Source organism: Callithrix jacchus, chromosome 6 (assembly GCF_049354715.1).
Source record: "Callithrix jacchus isolate 240 chromosome 6, calJac240_pri, whole genome shotgun sequence".
NCBI lineage: Eukaryota > Metazoa > Chordata > Mammalia > Primates > Cebidae > Callithrix > Callithrix jacchus.
This window is the reverse complement of record NC_133507.1, coordinates 123731032-123747114: the sequence shown is the minus strand read 5'-3', so window position 1 is coordinate 123747114 and position 16083 is coordinate 123731032. Positions and strand designations below refer to the sequence as shown.

At 42.2% G+C, this 16083-nt stretch overlaps 1 pseudogene; it reads right to left on the bottom strand.

The window, feature by feature from the left end:
* Positions 1 to 5411: 5411 nt before the first annotated feature.
* On the bottom strand, positions 5412 to 12431 carry LOC100399080 (ubiquitin-like-conjugating enzyme ATG3 pseudogene; annotated as a pseudogene).
* Between the last annotated feature and the right edge of the window lie 3652 nt (positions 12432 to 16083).

The following is a 16083-nucleotide window of genomic DNA, read 5'->3' as shown; positions in this document are numbered from 1 at the left end:
CCGAGATTGTGCCACTACACTCCAGCCTGGCGCCTGGCGACAGAATGAGACTCTGTCTCAAAAAAAAAAAGAGGATATTTGAACATAGACACTTACAAGGACCATGTGAAGATCCTGCTGACACATTGATCTCAGACCTTTAGCTTCCAGAATTGTGAGAAATAAATTTCCGTTGTTTAAACCAGCTGATCTGCCGTGCTTTGTTATGACAGCCCTAGAAAACAAATATAGCTTGTTTGCCATTTTTTTCCAATTAAGAACATCTTTGCATTTGACTCTCTGGGCACCTATCCAACTATTTCCTTGGAATACATTTCGAAACAAGGATTGTTGGGTCAAAGAGTATCTTTTTTATGCTTCTAATGTATTTGTCTGTCAAATTGTCCCGGCTAAGGGTGCGGTTTCCAGACTACGTCCAAGGCCACTAGCCTTCCTGGTGCCAGAGTTTTTCATAGGTTTTTCCTCTTTTTTCTAATTATGTGTTTTTCAAATTTTCCATTAGAAATACATGTTGCTTTTATAATAACATTTTTATTTTTTAAAAGGGAAAAAAAGTCTTATCCAATATAAAATATTTCCATATTGGATTGAATTAAAATAAAACTGTCACAGAGATTCAGTTTTGTTTTGTTTTGTTTTGTTTTTCTGTCCCCCAAGCTGGAGTGCAGTGGCCCTATCTCGGCTTACTGCAACCTCTGCCTTGCCCCACCCTGGGTTCAAGTGATTCTCCTGACGCAGCCTCCCAAGTAGTTGGGACTACAGGTGCGTGCCACCATACTCAGCTAATTTTTGTATTTTTAGTAGATGGGGTTTCACTTTGTTGGCCAGGCTGGTCTCAAACTCCTGACTTCAGGTGATCTGCCTGCCTCAGCCTCCCAAAGTGCTGGGATTACAGGCGTGAACCATTGTACCTGGCTGAGTTTTAGTTTTATAAGATGAAAGAGAGAGGTGGATGGTGGTGATGGTTTTGTGAATATATTTACAAAATTTTGAATATATTCATACCACTCCATTGTAGAGTTAAAATGGTTAAGATGGTAAATTTTATTTTATGTGTATTTTAACACAATAATTAAAAATTGAAAATGTCACATGAAACAGTGGTTTGAAGAAACAAAACTGAAAGCTCATCAAAAGAATGAGAAGATAAGCCACAGATTAGGAGGAAATATTTGCAAAAGACATATCTGATAAAAGTGTTTTCTGGCTGGGTGCAGTGGCTCATGCCTGTAATCCCAACACTCTGAGACGCCACGGCGGATGGATCACTTGAGCCCAGGAATTCAAGACTTGCTTGGGCAATATAGCAAACTTTATCTCTACAAAAAAAAAAAAAAAAATTAGCAGGGATTGGTGACGCAGGATGGTTTGAGCCTGGGAGGTTGAAGCTGCAGTGAATTGTAATCACATCACTGCCCTCCAGCCCTGGTAACAGAGTGAGACCCTGTCTCATGGGAAATAAAAAAAATGTTGTTTTTAAAAAATATATACAAATAACTATTTTTAAAATGTATTTATTTATTAGAGATGGGATCTTGCTATGTTGCCTAAGCTGGATTAGAACTCCTGGCTCAAGGGATCCTCCTGCCTCATACTCTGAAGTAACTGGGACAACAGGCACACACTGTCACGCTCAGCTGAAAATACACAAAGAACTCTTAAAACTCTGGGAGCTAAGCTATGAGGATTCGAATGCATAAGAATGATAAAATGGACAGCTGGGTGCAGTGGTTCACGCCTGTAATCCCAGCACTTTCAGAGGCTGAGGTGGGCAGATCACTTGAGGTCAGGAGTTTGAGACCAGCCTGGCCAACACGGCGAAACCCCATTTCTACTAAAAATAGTGGTGGCATTTACCTATAATCACAGCTACTTGGGAGGCTGAGGCAGGAGAATCACTTTAACTCAGGAGGCAGAGGCTGCAGTGATCCGAGATCATGCCACTGCACTCCAGCCTGGATGACAAAGTGAGACTCAGTCTCAAAAAAAAAAAAAAAAGAAAAGAAAAGAATGATACAATGTCTCTGGGGACTCGGGAAGGGGTGAGGGGGCATGAGGAATAACACATTGGGTACAGTGTACACTGCTCATACACTGCTCATGATTTGGTGATAATTGCACTGAAATCTCAGAAATTACCACTAAAGAACTTATTCATGTAACCAGACATCACCTGTTTCCCAAAAACCAATTGAAATAAAAGAAAAGTAGCTATAATTATGTGTCATTTAATAATAAAGTTTGTAATAATTTCTGGTCACTAAAAAAATTTTAAAAACTCTTAAAACTCAACAGTAAGAAGCTGGGCGTGGTGGCTCACGCCTGTAATCCAAGCACTTTGGAGGCCAAGGTGGGTGGATCACCTGAGGTCGGGATTTCAAGACCAGCCCAATCAACATGGTGAAACCCTGTCTTTAAAAAATATATAAATAATAATAAACTCAACAGTAAGAAAACAATCTGAATAAAAAATGGGCAAAAGACCTGAACAGAAACACATCACCAAGAATATACATGGAAGACAAATAAGCAATGAAAAGATCCTCAACATCATAAGTCATTAGGGAATTGCCAATGGAAACAACAATGAGATATGAGTACAAACATACTAGAATGGCTAAAATCCAAAAGATGACACAGATGGTGACAAGGAGGCAGAGCAACAAGAACTCCTATTCATTGCTGATGGGATATCAAAATGGTATAGAAGACACTTTGGCAGTTTCTTACAAACTAATCACATTCATACATAGGATCCAGTGATTGCACTCCTTGCTATTTCCCCTAAGGAGTCAAAAAACTTATGCCTACCTGCCAGGCATGGTGGTGCATGTCTGTAATCTTAGCTGCCAATCTGAAAGGGCTGTATGATTCTAATTATATGACATTTGGAAAAGGCAAAACTATGGAGACAATAAAAAGATTAGTGGGCCGGGCACAGTGGCTCACATCTGTAATCCCAGCATTTTGGGAGGCCAAGGCGGGTGGATCACTTGAGGTCAGGAGTTCGAGACCATCATGGCCAGCATGGTGAAACCCCAATCTCCACTAAAAATACCAAAAAAAATTAGCCAGGCATGGTGGTGTATGCCTGTAGTCCCAGATACCTTGGAGGCTGAGGCAGGAGGCTGAACCCAGGAGGTGAAGGTTACTGTGAGCCAGGATCACACCACTGCACTCCAGCCTGTGCAACAGAGTTCCATCTCAAAAAAAAAAAAAAAAAAAAAAGATTAGTGGTTACCTGGGATTGAGGGGGATGAATAGGCAAAGCACAGAGGATTTCTAGGGGAATGAAATTATTGTGTAGGATACTATAGTTGTGGACACATGTCATTATACATTTGTGAAACCCACAGAATGTCCAACATCAAAAGTGAACTCTAATATAAACTATGGACTTTGGGTGATAATGATGATATGTGCATGTAGATTCATCAATTGTAATGTAAGTACCACTCTGGTGCATGATGTTGATAGTGAGGGAGGCTGGTGTGGGGAAGGGGTCATATGAGAACATGCTGTATTTTCCACTCAATTTTTTTGGGAATTTAAACTGCTCTATAAAATAAAGTTTATTTAAAAACACAGGCCAGGAACAATGGTTCAGGCCTGTAATCCCAGCACTTTGGGAGGCCAAGACAAGCTCTGTCTCCAGCCTGAGAGACAGAGTGAGACTACATCTCAAAAACAAAACAAAAAACAGGAATAAAAGCCTAGAGATTGGTCTGCTTTTTTTTTATTAGACAGAATTTTGCTCTTATTGCCCAGACTGGAGCACAATAGTATGATCTCGGCTCACTGCAACCTCCGCCTCCCGGTTCAAGTGATTCTCCTGCCTCAGCCTCCCGAGTAGCTGGGATTACAGGCATGCGCCACCATACCTGGCTAGTTTTTGTATTTTTAGTAAAGATGGGGTTTCTTCATGTTAGTCAGGTTGGTCTCGAACTCCCAACCTCAGGTGATCTGCCTGCCTTGATCTGCTTTTTATTACCACCATGAGACTTTAGTTCTAAACAATGTCACGGATAGAACATTCCTCTCTCCAAATTTGTTTTGTTGTTCCGAATTCTATAATAATTGTGGCTATTACTGAGTTTTATTAATGTAAGCTTCAAATTAACACATTTATATTGCTTATGTCTCAATAACCATTTTATTTTACATAAAAGTTAATTAAGAGAATCTCCAATTATACAATCGGCTCCTGACACATGCTGACTCGGCTGCAATAGTCATGTCAGGAGTGTGTTTGTAACAGCTTAGAATTGTTCTAGCTCACTTTGGGAGCAGTTTGTATTTCAGATCCCTGTGGAACTACATATTCTTGAATTTAAACAGGAGGTTCAAAATACAAGATGGCATGTGGTGGTAGAAATTGAAAAACAGATCACACTGTGATCAAAGTTTCATTTGTGTTTAAATTTTATTTTTTATTTTAATTAAAACAATTTTTTCGGTACAGATGGGAGTCTCATCTTGTACAGTCTGGTCTCGAATTCCCGACTTCAGATGATCCTCCCACCTCAGCCTCCCAAAGTGCTATGATTACAGGTATGAGCTGCCACACTCAGCCTGTGTTTAAATTTTGAGACAGTGAAATAGACAGCAAACTGCAGGATGTAACATCTTGTCTGGTTAGTGCATATTTTAGTTCATACATGAAATATACTACCAAATTTAAATAACATATTATAATTGAACTTTTTTCTTTTAAAATTATTTTTATTTATTTAATACACTGCAATATCACTATTCATGACTGCAACACACTAATATATAGGCATATGTTTTTTTCTATATTTGAAAAAAGTTAATATAATTTAAAAGTTTCAACTTCTTTCCTTTTCTGTACTGTGATGTTTATTTATTTATTATTGTTATGATTAAATATACAAGGTTTAATAAAAAAATTTCACTCATGCTTCTTTTTTCTCTTTACAGTGATTTTTTTTTTTTTTTTTTTTTGAGACAGAATTTCTCTCTTTTTGCCCAGGCTAGAGTGCAATGGTGCAATCTTGGCTCACCACAACCTCCACCTCCCAGGTTCATGCGATTCTCCTGTCTCAGCTTCCCAAGTAGCTGGGATTACAGGCATGCACCACCATGCCTGGCTTATTTTGTATTTTAAGTAGAGAAGGGGTTTCTTCATGTTGGTCAGGCTGATCTCAAACTCCTGACCTCAAGTGACCCACCTGCCTCAGTCTCCCAGAGCTGGGATTATAGGCATGAACCACCATGCCCAGCCTACACTGATTTTTATTAAACAAATAAGGCTGGTAGTGGAATATATTTTTATTTAATGCACAAACATATAAGTCTCTTTATTAGAAATTGTATATATTGATGAATATGGTCAATGGTCACATCTATGGGTAAATTCGTTAAAAATCAGAACCAATAATTAGGATAGATTTTATGCTTTCTTCATTACATTATGAAGTGTCTCGTGTAGTCATATTTTATTGCTGGAATGACAGCTTGTACAAATTTCAAGAAAGTAAGAAGATGTATATGAACTCCAAGTTCTCCCCCTCCTTCTGCAACAGTCTCAGTGATGTTCTTCATCACCTCAGCATGGCTGCATGGGTGAACTGAACACATGGGAGGTGGTGGGAGATGAGGGTGATTTTCAATGGTCACCATTTTCTTCACATGATCTTGACTGATGTCTTCATACATGTGCTCAACCGTTCTGCTGCCATTGCTCATCATAGCCAAACAACCCCTAATCGCGGAGACTGGTAGTATTCATCATAAGCGATGTAAAGGTAGTAAATTCTGGTTTGCAAAATAGCACCTTCCCCGCCAGCATCAGTTGGGCTTTACAAGCTTCTACTATTTTTCTTGTGTCTAGGGTAGCCTCATCTTTTTCCAACAATCCACTCTCTTCATATTCTTCTGTATCTGCAGCTTCTCCTTCACCTTCTTCTTCTACCTCTTCACACAGTGCTGGGCAATCTTGAAATTTTATACTGTCTTTGTTTTCCAGTGTGATCTCTTTCATTGCTTCGGTTATTCCTGTAATATCTGTGTTGTCATATGTATCTACCCATCTGCCATCATCATCATCTTCTTCAATGATAGCTTCCAATTCATCTGAATGTTCCACCTGTTTGCACTGCTTATAGCATGGCACATTTTTGGTTACCAAAAATTGTTTGCCTGTTGGTAGGTATGCCTTCACTTTCAATTCTTCCCCTGTAGCCCATTGCCATGTTGGACAGTGGTGGACTAAGTGATCTACAGCTGCCACAAACTATTCTGGGATGATTATATCTGTTTCCTTAAACTTTGATTCCTTGAGGACCAGGGTTAGGTGCTCAACCACTTCCAGGGCCTTACTCTTCATTGTGTTTGTTTTTCTTTTCTTTTCTTTTCTTTTCTTTTTTTTTTTTGAGATGGAGTTTGGCGCTTGTTACCCAGGCTGGAGTGCAATGGCACAATCTCGGCTCACCACAACCTCCGCCTCCTGGATTCGAGCGATTCTCCTGCCTCAGCTTCCCAAGTAGCTGGGACTACAGGCACATGCCATTATGCCCAGGTAATTTTTTTGTATTTTTAGTAGAGACGAGGTTTCACCATATTGACCAGGATGGTCTCGATCTCTTGACCTTGTGATCCACCGGTTCGGCCTCCCAAAGTGATGGGATTATAGGCATTAGCCACCGCGCCCAGCCTGTGTTTGTTAATCACATTCTGCATTCTGGGGCTGGAGTAGTGGCCCGCTGGTGATGGGATGGAAAGGGCAGCCAGGTCAGGGGCCGGGGAGTCAGAAGATGTCCCCGCTGCTGCTGAGTCACATCAGCACTGAGCAGCAGCCCCCTGTGCTGTTTCTTTTCTGGTCATTAGTAGTTCTCTCTCTCTCTCTCTCTCTCTCTACACACACACACACTTTTTTTTTTTTTTTGAGGCAGAGTCTCAATCTTTTGCCCTGGCTGGAGTGCACTGGCGCAATCTCAGCTTACTGCAACCTCTGCCTCCTGGGTTCAAGCAATTCCCCTGCCTCAATCCTCCAGAGTAGCTGGTATTACAGGTGTATGCCACAACACTTGGCTAATTTTTTTTTTTTTTTTTTTTGAGATGGAGTCTCATTCTTTTGCCCAGGCTGGAGTGCAGTGGTGTGATCTTGGCTCACTGCAAACTCTGCCTCCCAGGTTCAAGCAGTTCTCCTGCCTCAGCCTCCCAAGTAGCTGGGATTACAGGCATGTGCCACCACATCTGGCTAATTTTTATGTTTTTAGTAGAGATGGTTTCGCCTTGTTGGCCTGGCTGGTCTCAAACTCCTGACCTCAGGCGATCTTCCCAAAGTGCTGGAATTATAGGTGTAAGCCAGAGCCACCTGGCCCAGCCTACTTTTTTTTTTTTTTTTTAATTGAGCAGTTAATTTCCTTTCTGTTTACCCACTATCTGTTTGGGGGGGAGTTTATGTACTTAGTCTAGTGGAGAGAGAAATGAACCCTTTAATTTTGCTTTTGGATGGAGACTTATTAAGGAAGGTGCAGGAAAGAGCAATGAATAATTACGTGACACAAGGACATATTGTTACTTCCTATAAAATTGGCAGCTCTTTTATTGCTTCAATTTGCACATAGTTTTCTTCTCACCCTCTCAAATTATACAGGTGCATGTGGATTTGCATGATAAATGTGTAACTGAAAAGACTATTTGTACTGGAGGAGAGTCTAATTAATGAAAAATATTGGTGAGTCGTTTTAATTAAAGAATCAGTTTTTGTTCTATAAAGTCATGTTTTCAGGTAGTAGATTTGCTTAAAGAGAGGCACATTTGTATGTTGAAAAATAAATTCTACACTTTTTGAATTCTAGTCTGAATTTCACTCACATTTTGGTCCAGAAAAGGCAGTTTAACAGGATCAGTAGCATCAATAACCTTACTCAATATAAAATTGTAAGTTATCCATTGTATACTAAAGTTGAAAATACTAAAAGTCAAATTTGGGCCCCCATAATTTAGGTGAAGATAAATCAGAGAAAGTTTAGCAATAAATGAGGAGAGTGTTTTCAAATAAGACATATGAGAAAAAAGCTAAAGGGATGGGGAGAAGGAGATTTTGTAGTTTGGAGAAGAAAAAACTATAGGGAAGATTTTCATTAACTTTATTTTTTTATTTTTTGAGACAGAGTCTCACTCTGTTGCCCTGGCTGGAATGCTGTGGTGTGATCTTGGCTCACTGAAAGATGGAGTTTCGCTCTTGTTACCTATGTGCATTGGAGTGCAATGGTGCCATCTCGGCTCACCACAACCTCCGCCTCTTGGGTTCAGCCAATTCTCCTGCCTCAGCCTTCTGAGTAGCTGGGATTATAGGCACGTGCCACCACGCCCGGCTGATTTTTGTATTTTTAGTAGAGACGGGGTTTCACCATGTTGGCCAAGCTGAACTCCTGGCCTCAAGTGATCTGCTCGCCTTGGCCTCCCAAAGTGCTGGGATTACAGATGTGAGCCACGGCACCTGGCCTCATTAATTTTAAATAGATAAAAGGATATTATTTACTGCTTTCTTTGACAGGAATGACTCTAAGAATAAATAGCCCAGAGTTAGCACCAGAAAAATTTTGAGTGAGAAACAGTACAAATAAGACTGTGAAGGTGAAGGGCACTGGGGTGAGTATCTGAAGTTACTAGCACACAGTTTCGTACTTCTTTGCCTCAGCAGGGAGGCAGGGGCTTGACTTAGAGCAAATATTCCTGAAGACCTCTTCCTTGGTCCTACCATTCTGGAAGCCTGAATTAAAACTCTTTTTGTTTCACTTTCCTTTTCTCAAGCATGGCTTTCCTTTTCCACTTTTCCTATTTCTCGTATCAAGTTAAAAGAAAAACGGATTTTAGAGAAGCCTCTGTGCAAACAACCAAGCTGAGTGTATGATGATTCTGAGTACCCCATTTGTTTGGTGATGCTTATATAATGAAAGTTTATTTGAGGTTTAGGATAAGCCACAGTTTTGTTTTGTTTTGTTTGGGGGAGTCATTTATCCCATGAATGAGTACTGGAACCTTATTTAGGTACAGGTTTGAATGAGAGATGGTGGCCTGGAGAATGGAGAAATAGAGTAACCACGGACTTGTGTGGAAGAAGACAAGTGTGCGCCATGGAGAGGGAAGACAATCTGCCCTGCGTCAGAGTCTTAGAGTCTTAGCCAGAGATGGCTCTCCTTTTAAGTTCCCCTCCTCTCAATTTCGCAACGCCAAGCATTTCCTCTAGGCTCTTCTATTCACAATATGTCTGCGATGAAAGTTCTTACAGCAGGCACAAACCAAAGATTACAAAGGTTAGGAAGGTAATATAAGTGGGTAAATCTAGTTGGGTTAAGACAACTGGGAGTTGCTGGGTTTGGGGAAGGTCCAGGTCCCACCTAAAAGGCATTCAAATAAAAACAAATGTTAAATACTCTGCAGGCCAAACAAAACACAGCTGGCTGGCTAAATTTAGCCCTATGCTCATCAAGCTTTTCCTCCTTTCCTGGAGAATAGAGCTTAAAGTATTCCCTCTTGTATGCAGATACGCACATGATACAGAAAATCAGAAGTAATTGAGAGGAAGGTCTAGATAGAGCATGATTTACTGAAATTCTACATACCTTAGGAAAGGCTATTTCCAGAATTTTATGCAAATTGTGAATTGATGAATCTTGGTTCTGATTCCGTGTTTTTTGGTTTCCAAATTTTTACTTTATTATTTTTTTTTTCTGAGACAGAGTCTCACTTTGTCACCCAGGCTATAGTGCTGTGGTGAGATCTCAGCTCACTGCAACCTTGTCTCCTGGATTCAAGAGATTTTCTTGCCTCAGCCTCCTGAGTGGCTGGGATTACAGGTATGCACCATGCCATGCACAGCTATTTTTTTTTTTTTTTCTGAGATGGAGTCTGGCTTTGTCACCCAAGCTGGATTGCAGTGGCACAATCTCTGCTCACTGCCACCTCCGCCTCCCAGGTTCAAGTAAGTCTCCTGCCTCAGCCTCCTGAGTAGCTGGAGTTACAGGTGCAGGCCACTGCACACAGCTCATTTTTGTATTTTTAGTAGAGATAGGGGTTCACCATGTTGGCTTAGGCTGGTCTCAAACTCCTGACCTCATGTGATCCGCTCCCTTTGGCCTCCCAAAGTGCTGGGATTACAGGCATGAGCCACCATGCCCGGCCTGGTTTCAATTCTTCAAATCTGCTTTGGGATGAGAACTATAAACTATTTAAGTGTAAATCCCCTTGAAAGGATGGAGCTTCCTCCTCCTGCACCCCAATAGGTTGAAAGTTAATTGCTGAGTCAGATATAATCCATGATAGATAGCACAGCACTCCCCAGATTATTTGGGAGTATTTTGATTTATCAGGATAGATATAGTGATGTCTAATTCTTTCCTCAATATTTCATGTTCATCTTTAGTAAAGCAGCTATCAGTAGCTTCATTTATCACCTAAAACTTCCAATATAATATAAGTTCTTATAATTGGAGAACCTTCAGGCAGTTTACACATCTAGAGGAATCTTAATGGAAACTTAAAGACTCTAAAAGCTTTATAGTAATAGGAAAATAGCACTTTGGAAGGCCGAGGCGGGTGGATCACGAGGTCAACAGATCGAGACCATCCTGGTCTACATGATGAAACCTCGTCTCTATAAAAATACAAAAAAAATTAGCTGGGCATGGTGGCGCGTGCCTGTAATCCCAGCTACTCAGGAGGCTGAGGCAGGAGAATTGCCTGAACCCAGGAGGCGGAGGTTGCGGTGAGCCGAGATCGCGCCATTACACTGCAGCCTGGGTAACAAGAGAGAAACTCCGTCTCAAAAAAAAAAAGTACCTTTTTGTTTTTATTATGATAACATACAAAGAAACACTGAAGGCTCTTCAACAATTCTGAATGTTGGTAAGAATGCAATTTTTAGGTAGAAATTATCAGAGAAGAGAAAATAAGGAGAAAAAGTAATCAGAAATTGTTTCTTCAAAACATTAAGTTATCAGCTGGGCATTATGCTAATGCCTGTAATCCTGGCATTTTGGGAAGCTAAGGTGGCAGGATCACTTGAGGTCAGGGGTTCAAGACCAGCCTGGGCAACATAGTAAGGCCCCATCTCTACAAAACAACAACAAAAAAATGAGCCAGGCATGGTATCATGTGCCTGTATTCTTAGCTACTTGGGAGTCTGAACCCAGGAGTCTGAGGCTACAGAGAGCCCTGATCATGCCACCGCACTCCATCCTGGGCAACAGAGTGAGTCTCTGTCTCTTACAAAATAAATAAATAAATATCAAACCAGTCAGCTCCTTGCAGCAGAGAGCAGAGTGGAGAGTAGATCTGGAGAGAAAATATGAATTATCCAACAGCCATGAGTAGAAATTGACATGGGAAAGAGGAACAGAAAGGTCAGTGATGACTGAGTAGAAACATTGAATGCCAGTTCTCCTCAGAGAGAAGAACCAAAGGTGAATAATTGTGGCCCAAGCAGAATACTGAGGGAAGAGTGTCAAAACCCATAAGGAAGAAGCTGGGGCACAGGAAAAAGAGGGAAGCAAGAGTTTGACAATCCCCAAGGGACTTGCAGTCCTGTGGAAAGGGTAGGTGGGGATGTTTTTGGTTCCTTTCACTCACCCTCACTGCAGCAGACTGCTGGTTGGTTTCCAAACTGTTGGAGAGCCCCTCTGCCCTCCTGAACTGGCACCAATATGAGCAGTGATTTGAGGACTTCTTGAGGGCAGAGCACCAGGTTGCCAGCTCATGCAGGATTGCTCACCCAGCCCCTAGAGCCAAGCTGAGGTGGTGGGTGCCATACTGGTTGTGCATCCATTAAGGGCCTCTGTCCTGCCCAGGGAGTCTCAGCCCTTTTGTTGCTGCGTTACTGGGTCACATGCAAACATTCCCTAGCACCTGCTCAGACTATAGCAAGGGCTAGTGGGATCCAGGGGGAGCTGCGGGGTTGCTCGAGGTCTAACCCTCAGGACAAACTGTCCATAGGGGAAGAGAGTGTACACTGTGTCAAAGCACACCTTGGGACAAAGGAGATGAGACTACGGGCTCTCCTGTGCCTGAGAGCTCCCTGTCTGTGCACTGAATGTGACTATGCCCCTTCTAGCAGAGATACAGTGTGGTGCTGGAGGAGTGTGGTTCCACCCAGTGGGCAGGTAGCATTGGTGCTCAAGAAGGGGCACAGAGAGAGGGACTTCTCCCCTACATTCATTGCTGTATACATAGCCAGGGTGTTCCTGTGGAGAGTTGGCACAGGTGTGCCTCTGGATGGTCATTGCAGGGCTATTAGGAATGGCTGCACCCCAACTGGCAGTGTTCCTACCACCACCCTGGGCCTCGCTTGCATGAAGAGTGGGGCCCCTCTCCCGCTCTACATGGAGCAGCAGTTTTCCTGCAGTAGAGATCAAGGAAGCCACAAAGCTGTCTGTGTTCAGCTGAAGGGAGAACCCTTCCATGGGCAGTCATCTCAGTGGAAGACCTTGGGACAGGCATTTCTGCAGCCCTCAGGTATACTGCAGCCTAGAGATAAACAACATTGCCTATCTCAGAGTCACAAAGCCCCAGGACAGGGGTGTGACTGGGAGGCAGATTGCATTCCTGCTTGCTCAGGACAAGGAGCTGGTGCAGCTTTCTCTGCCTGTGATGGAAACCTCAGCTCATTTCATCATAAGTCCCGGACTAGCTTCATCAGGGCTTGTGCTTCCACTATCATGGGGATATCCAAAGGTGAGCTTAGCAGTCCAGCTCCACCCAGCTTTGTCCCCTCTTCCTGGGGGTTAGCAGGGAACTCAAGGCATCCTGCATTCCACAGATCAGCCAACCTACAGATCAGCCCATCACCTGAGATAATAGACAGCCCCTCCCTATAAAGATTAAGCACATACCCTCAGCATCTGACTCTTACTCATAATTGCCACCTGCTGGCCTAGAGGTGGAACTGCACAACCCAATGCAAAACCTTTTGACAGAAGTGCGCAGTGCTATGAACCAGGTAAGCTTCCTAAGACCTTCATAAGCTCAGCCCTGCAGAAGGTAGTGAGCCTGCTAATATGCCCAGCATGGTGCTACTACAACCAGCATTTGAGAAAGCCACTGCACTAAGGCTATCTATAAACAAGGAATTCACACGGAACCATGGCCCTCTGACAGCACTCCGAATTGAACCCAACCAATCATTCATAACATACATTACAGTCACACCCTCAAGGGGGATAATTATTTTAAAAGTCCCATCCAAATGAAAGTAAATTCAAAATTAAAAAGTGAGATATTCTCCAGATGAGAAAGAACCAACAATGTAAGAACTCTGGCAGTATGAGAAAACAGAGTATTTCAACAACCTCAAAAGATTACATTAGCTCTCTACCAATAGATACTAATCAAAATGAAAATTCTGAAATTACAAATAATTCAAAATATATATCATAAGGCAGTTTAATAAGATCCAATAGAAGGTGAAAAAACCACCAGGCGTGGTGGCTCAGGCCTGTAATCCCAGCACTTTGGGAGGATGAGGCGGGTGGATCACAAGGTCAGGAGTTTGAGACCAGCTTGACTAACATAGTGAAACCCTGTCTCCACTAAGAATACAGAAATTAGATAGGCGTGGTGGCATGAGCCTATAATCCCAGCTACTCAGGAGGCTGAGGCAAGAGAATTGCTTGAACCCAGGAGGTGGAGGTTGTAATAAGCTGAGATCATGCCACTGCACTCCAGCCTGAGCAACAGAGTGAGACTATGTCTCAAAAAAAAAAAAAAAAGAAAGAAAGAAAGAAAGAAAAGGTGAAAAAACCAACAGGAAGAAACTAGAGAAACAATTCAGGATATAAATGACAAATTCACAAAAAAGAAAAAACTTACTAAAGAGATAAGATACTTTAAAAAACAGAACATTTAGAAATAAAAAATTATTGAAGTAATTACAAAATACAGATGAAAGACTTAGAAATAGACTAGACCAAGCGGAAGAAAAATATTTAGCAGAAGAAGACAGGTCCTTTGATTTAACTAAGTGAGACAAAAATAAAGAAAAAAGAGGCCGGGTGCAGTGGCTCACGCCTATAATCCCAGCACTTTGGGAGGCCAAGGTGGGTGGATCATGAGGTCAAGAGATCGAGATCATCCTGGTCAACAAGGTGAAACCCCATCTCTATTAAAAATGCAAAAATTAGGGGAAACGATCCAAGATTGCCGATCGCTAACATCCCGGGATTGCAGCTCTCAGGGAAGGCGCGGAGAACTAGAGGACGCCACACTTTCAGACAAATTCTGGTCGCTCACGGAGCAGGAGATCCCCCAGTGGAGGAAACACACGGGAGGCCAGCGCGACTCTCGTGGCCGGTGCAGCGGTTCCGCCGGCACCTTGGCGCGGCAGCTCTCGGAGCAAAGTAAACAGGTTCGGAGGACCGGCCCGGGTCCCCAGCAAGACACCAGAGCCCGGCAGCGGCTGTGACGGCACCTCGGCGCGGGAGCGCTCGGCGCAGAGTAAACGGGACCGGTTCCCCTTCTGACCGAGGTTTGGAGCCCCGGGAAGGCAGAGTCGCCTACTACCGACACAAGAAGGAAGCCCGACAGGAGAATCCTGGGCAGAAAAGCACCATCAGTTTTAACGACGCTGCTCTGGCCCTGGGAACTAACAACCTGGACGCCCACTCAAGAGACCTAATCTGAAAGTTGGTAATTTCAAAGACGGCAGGAGGATAAATTTACAATGACGGGAAGAAACCAGCGTAAAAAAGCTGAGAATACTCAAAATCAGAACGCCTCTCCCTCTAAAGATGATCACAGTTCCACATCAACAATGGAACAAGGCTTGATGGAGAACTAGCGCATCCCAATGACAGAATCACTCTTCAAGGAATGGATAATAACAAACTTCGGTGAGCTAAAAGACCATGTTGTAGCCCAACGTAAAGAAACTAGGAACTTTGAAAAAAGGTTTGATGAAATCCTATTGAGAATAGACAACTTAGAGAGGAGTATGAGTGAATTAATGGAACTGAAGAATACAATACAGGAACTCTGAGAAGTATGCACAGGTTTAAACACTGGAATTGTTCAAGCAGAAGAAGGGATATCAGAGGTCAAAGTCCAACTTAATGAAATAAAACGTGAAGAAAAGATTAGAGAAAAAAGGATAAAAAGGAATGAGCAAAATCTCCAAGAAATGTGGGACTATGTGAAAAGACCAAATTTATGTTTGATAGGTGTACCTGAATGCGACGGAGAGAATGAATCCAAGCTGGAAAATACCCTTCAGGATATTATTCAGGAAAATTTTCCTAAACTAGCAAAGCAGGTCAACATTCAACCCCAGGTAATACAGAGAACACCACAAAGATATTCCTCAAGAAGAGCAACCCCAAGGCACATAATCGTTAGATTCACCAGGGTTGAAACGAAGGAGAAAATACTAAGGGCAGCCAGAGAGAGAGGTCATGTTACCCACAAAGGCAAGCTTATCAGACTTACAGCAGATCTCTCAGCAGAAACTCTACAGGCCAGAAGAGAGTGGGGGCCAATATTCAACATTCTCAAAGAACAGAACCTTCAGCCCAGAATTTCATATCCAGCCAAACTAAGCTTCACAACTGAAGGAAAAATAAAATCTTTTATGAACAAGCAAGAACTCAGAGATTTTATTACCACCAGGCCTGCTTTACAAGAGCTTCTGAAAGAAGCATTACACGCAGAAAGAAACAACTAGTATTAGCCTTTCTAAAAATACACCAAAAAGTAAAGAGCACCAACATAAAGAAGAATTTACACCAACGAATGGATAAAACAGCCAGTCAACATCAAATGGCAGCAACCCTAAATTTAAATTGACTAAATCCCCCAATCAAAAGACACAGCCAAAACCCAACGGCATGTTACATCCAGACCTGTTTCACATGTAAGGATACACAAAGACTCAAAACAAAGGGATGGAGAAAGATTTACCAACCAAATGGAGAGCAAAAATAAATAATAAATAAATAAAAAGCAGGAGTTGCAATTCTCGTATCGGAGAAAATAGATTTTAAAGCAACAAAGATATAGTGGTAAAAGGATCAATGCAACAACAAGAGCTAACGATCCTAACACCCAGATACGAGACTTAGATTC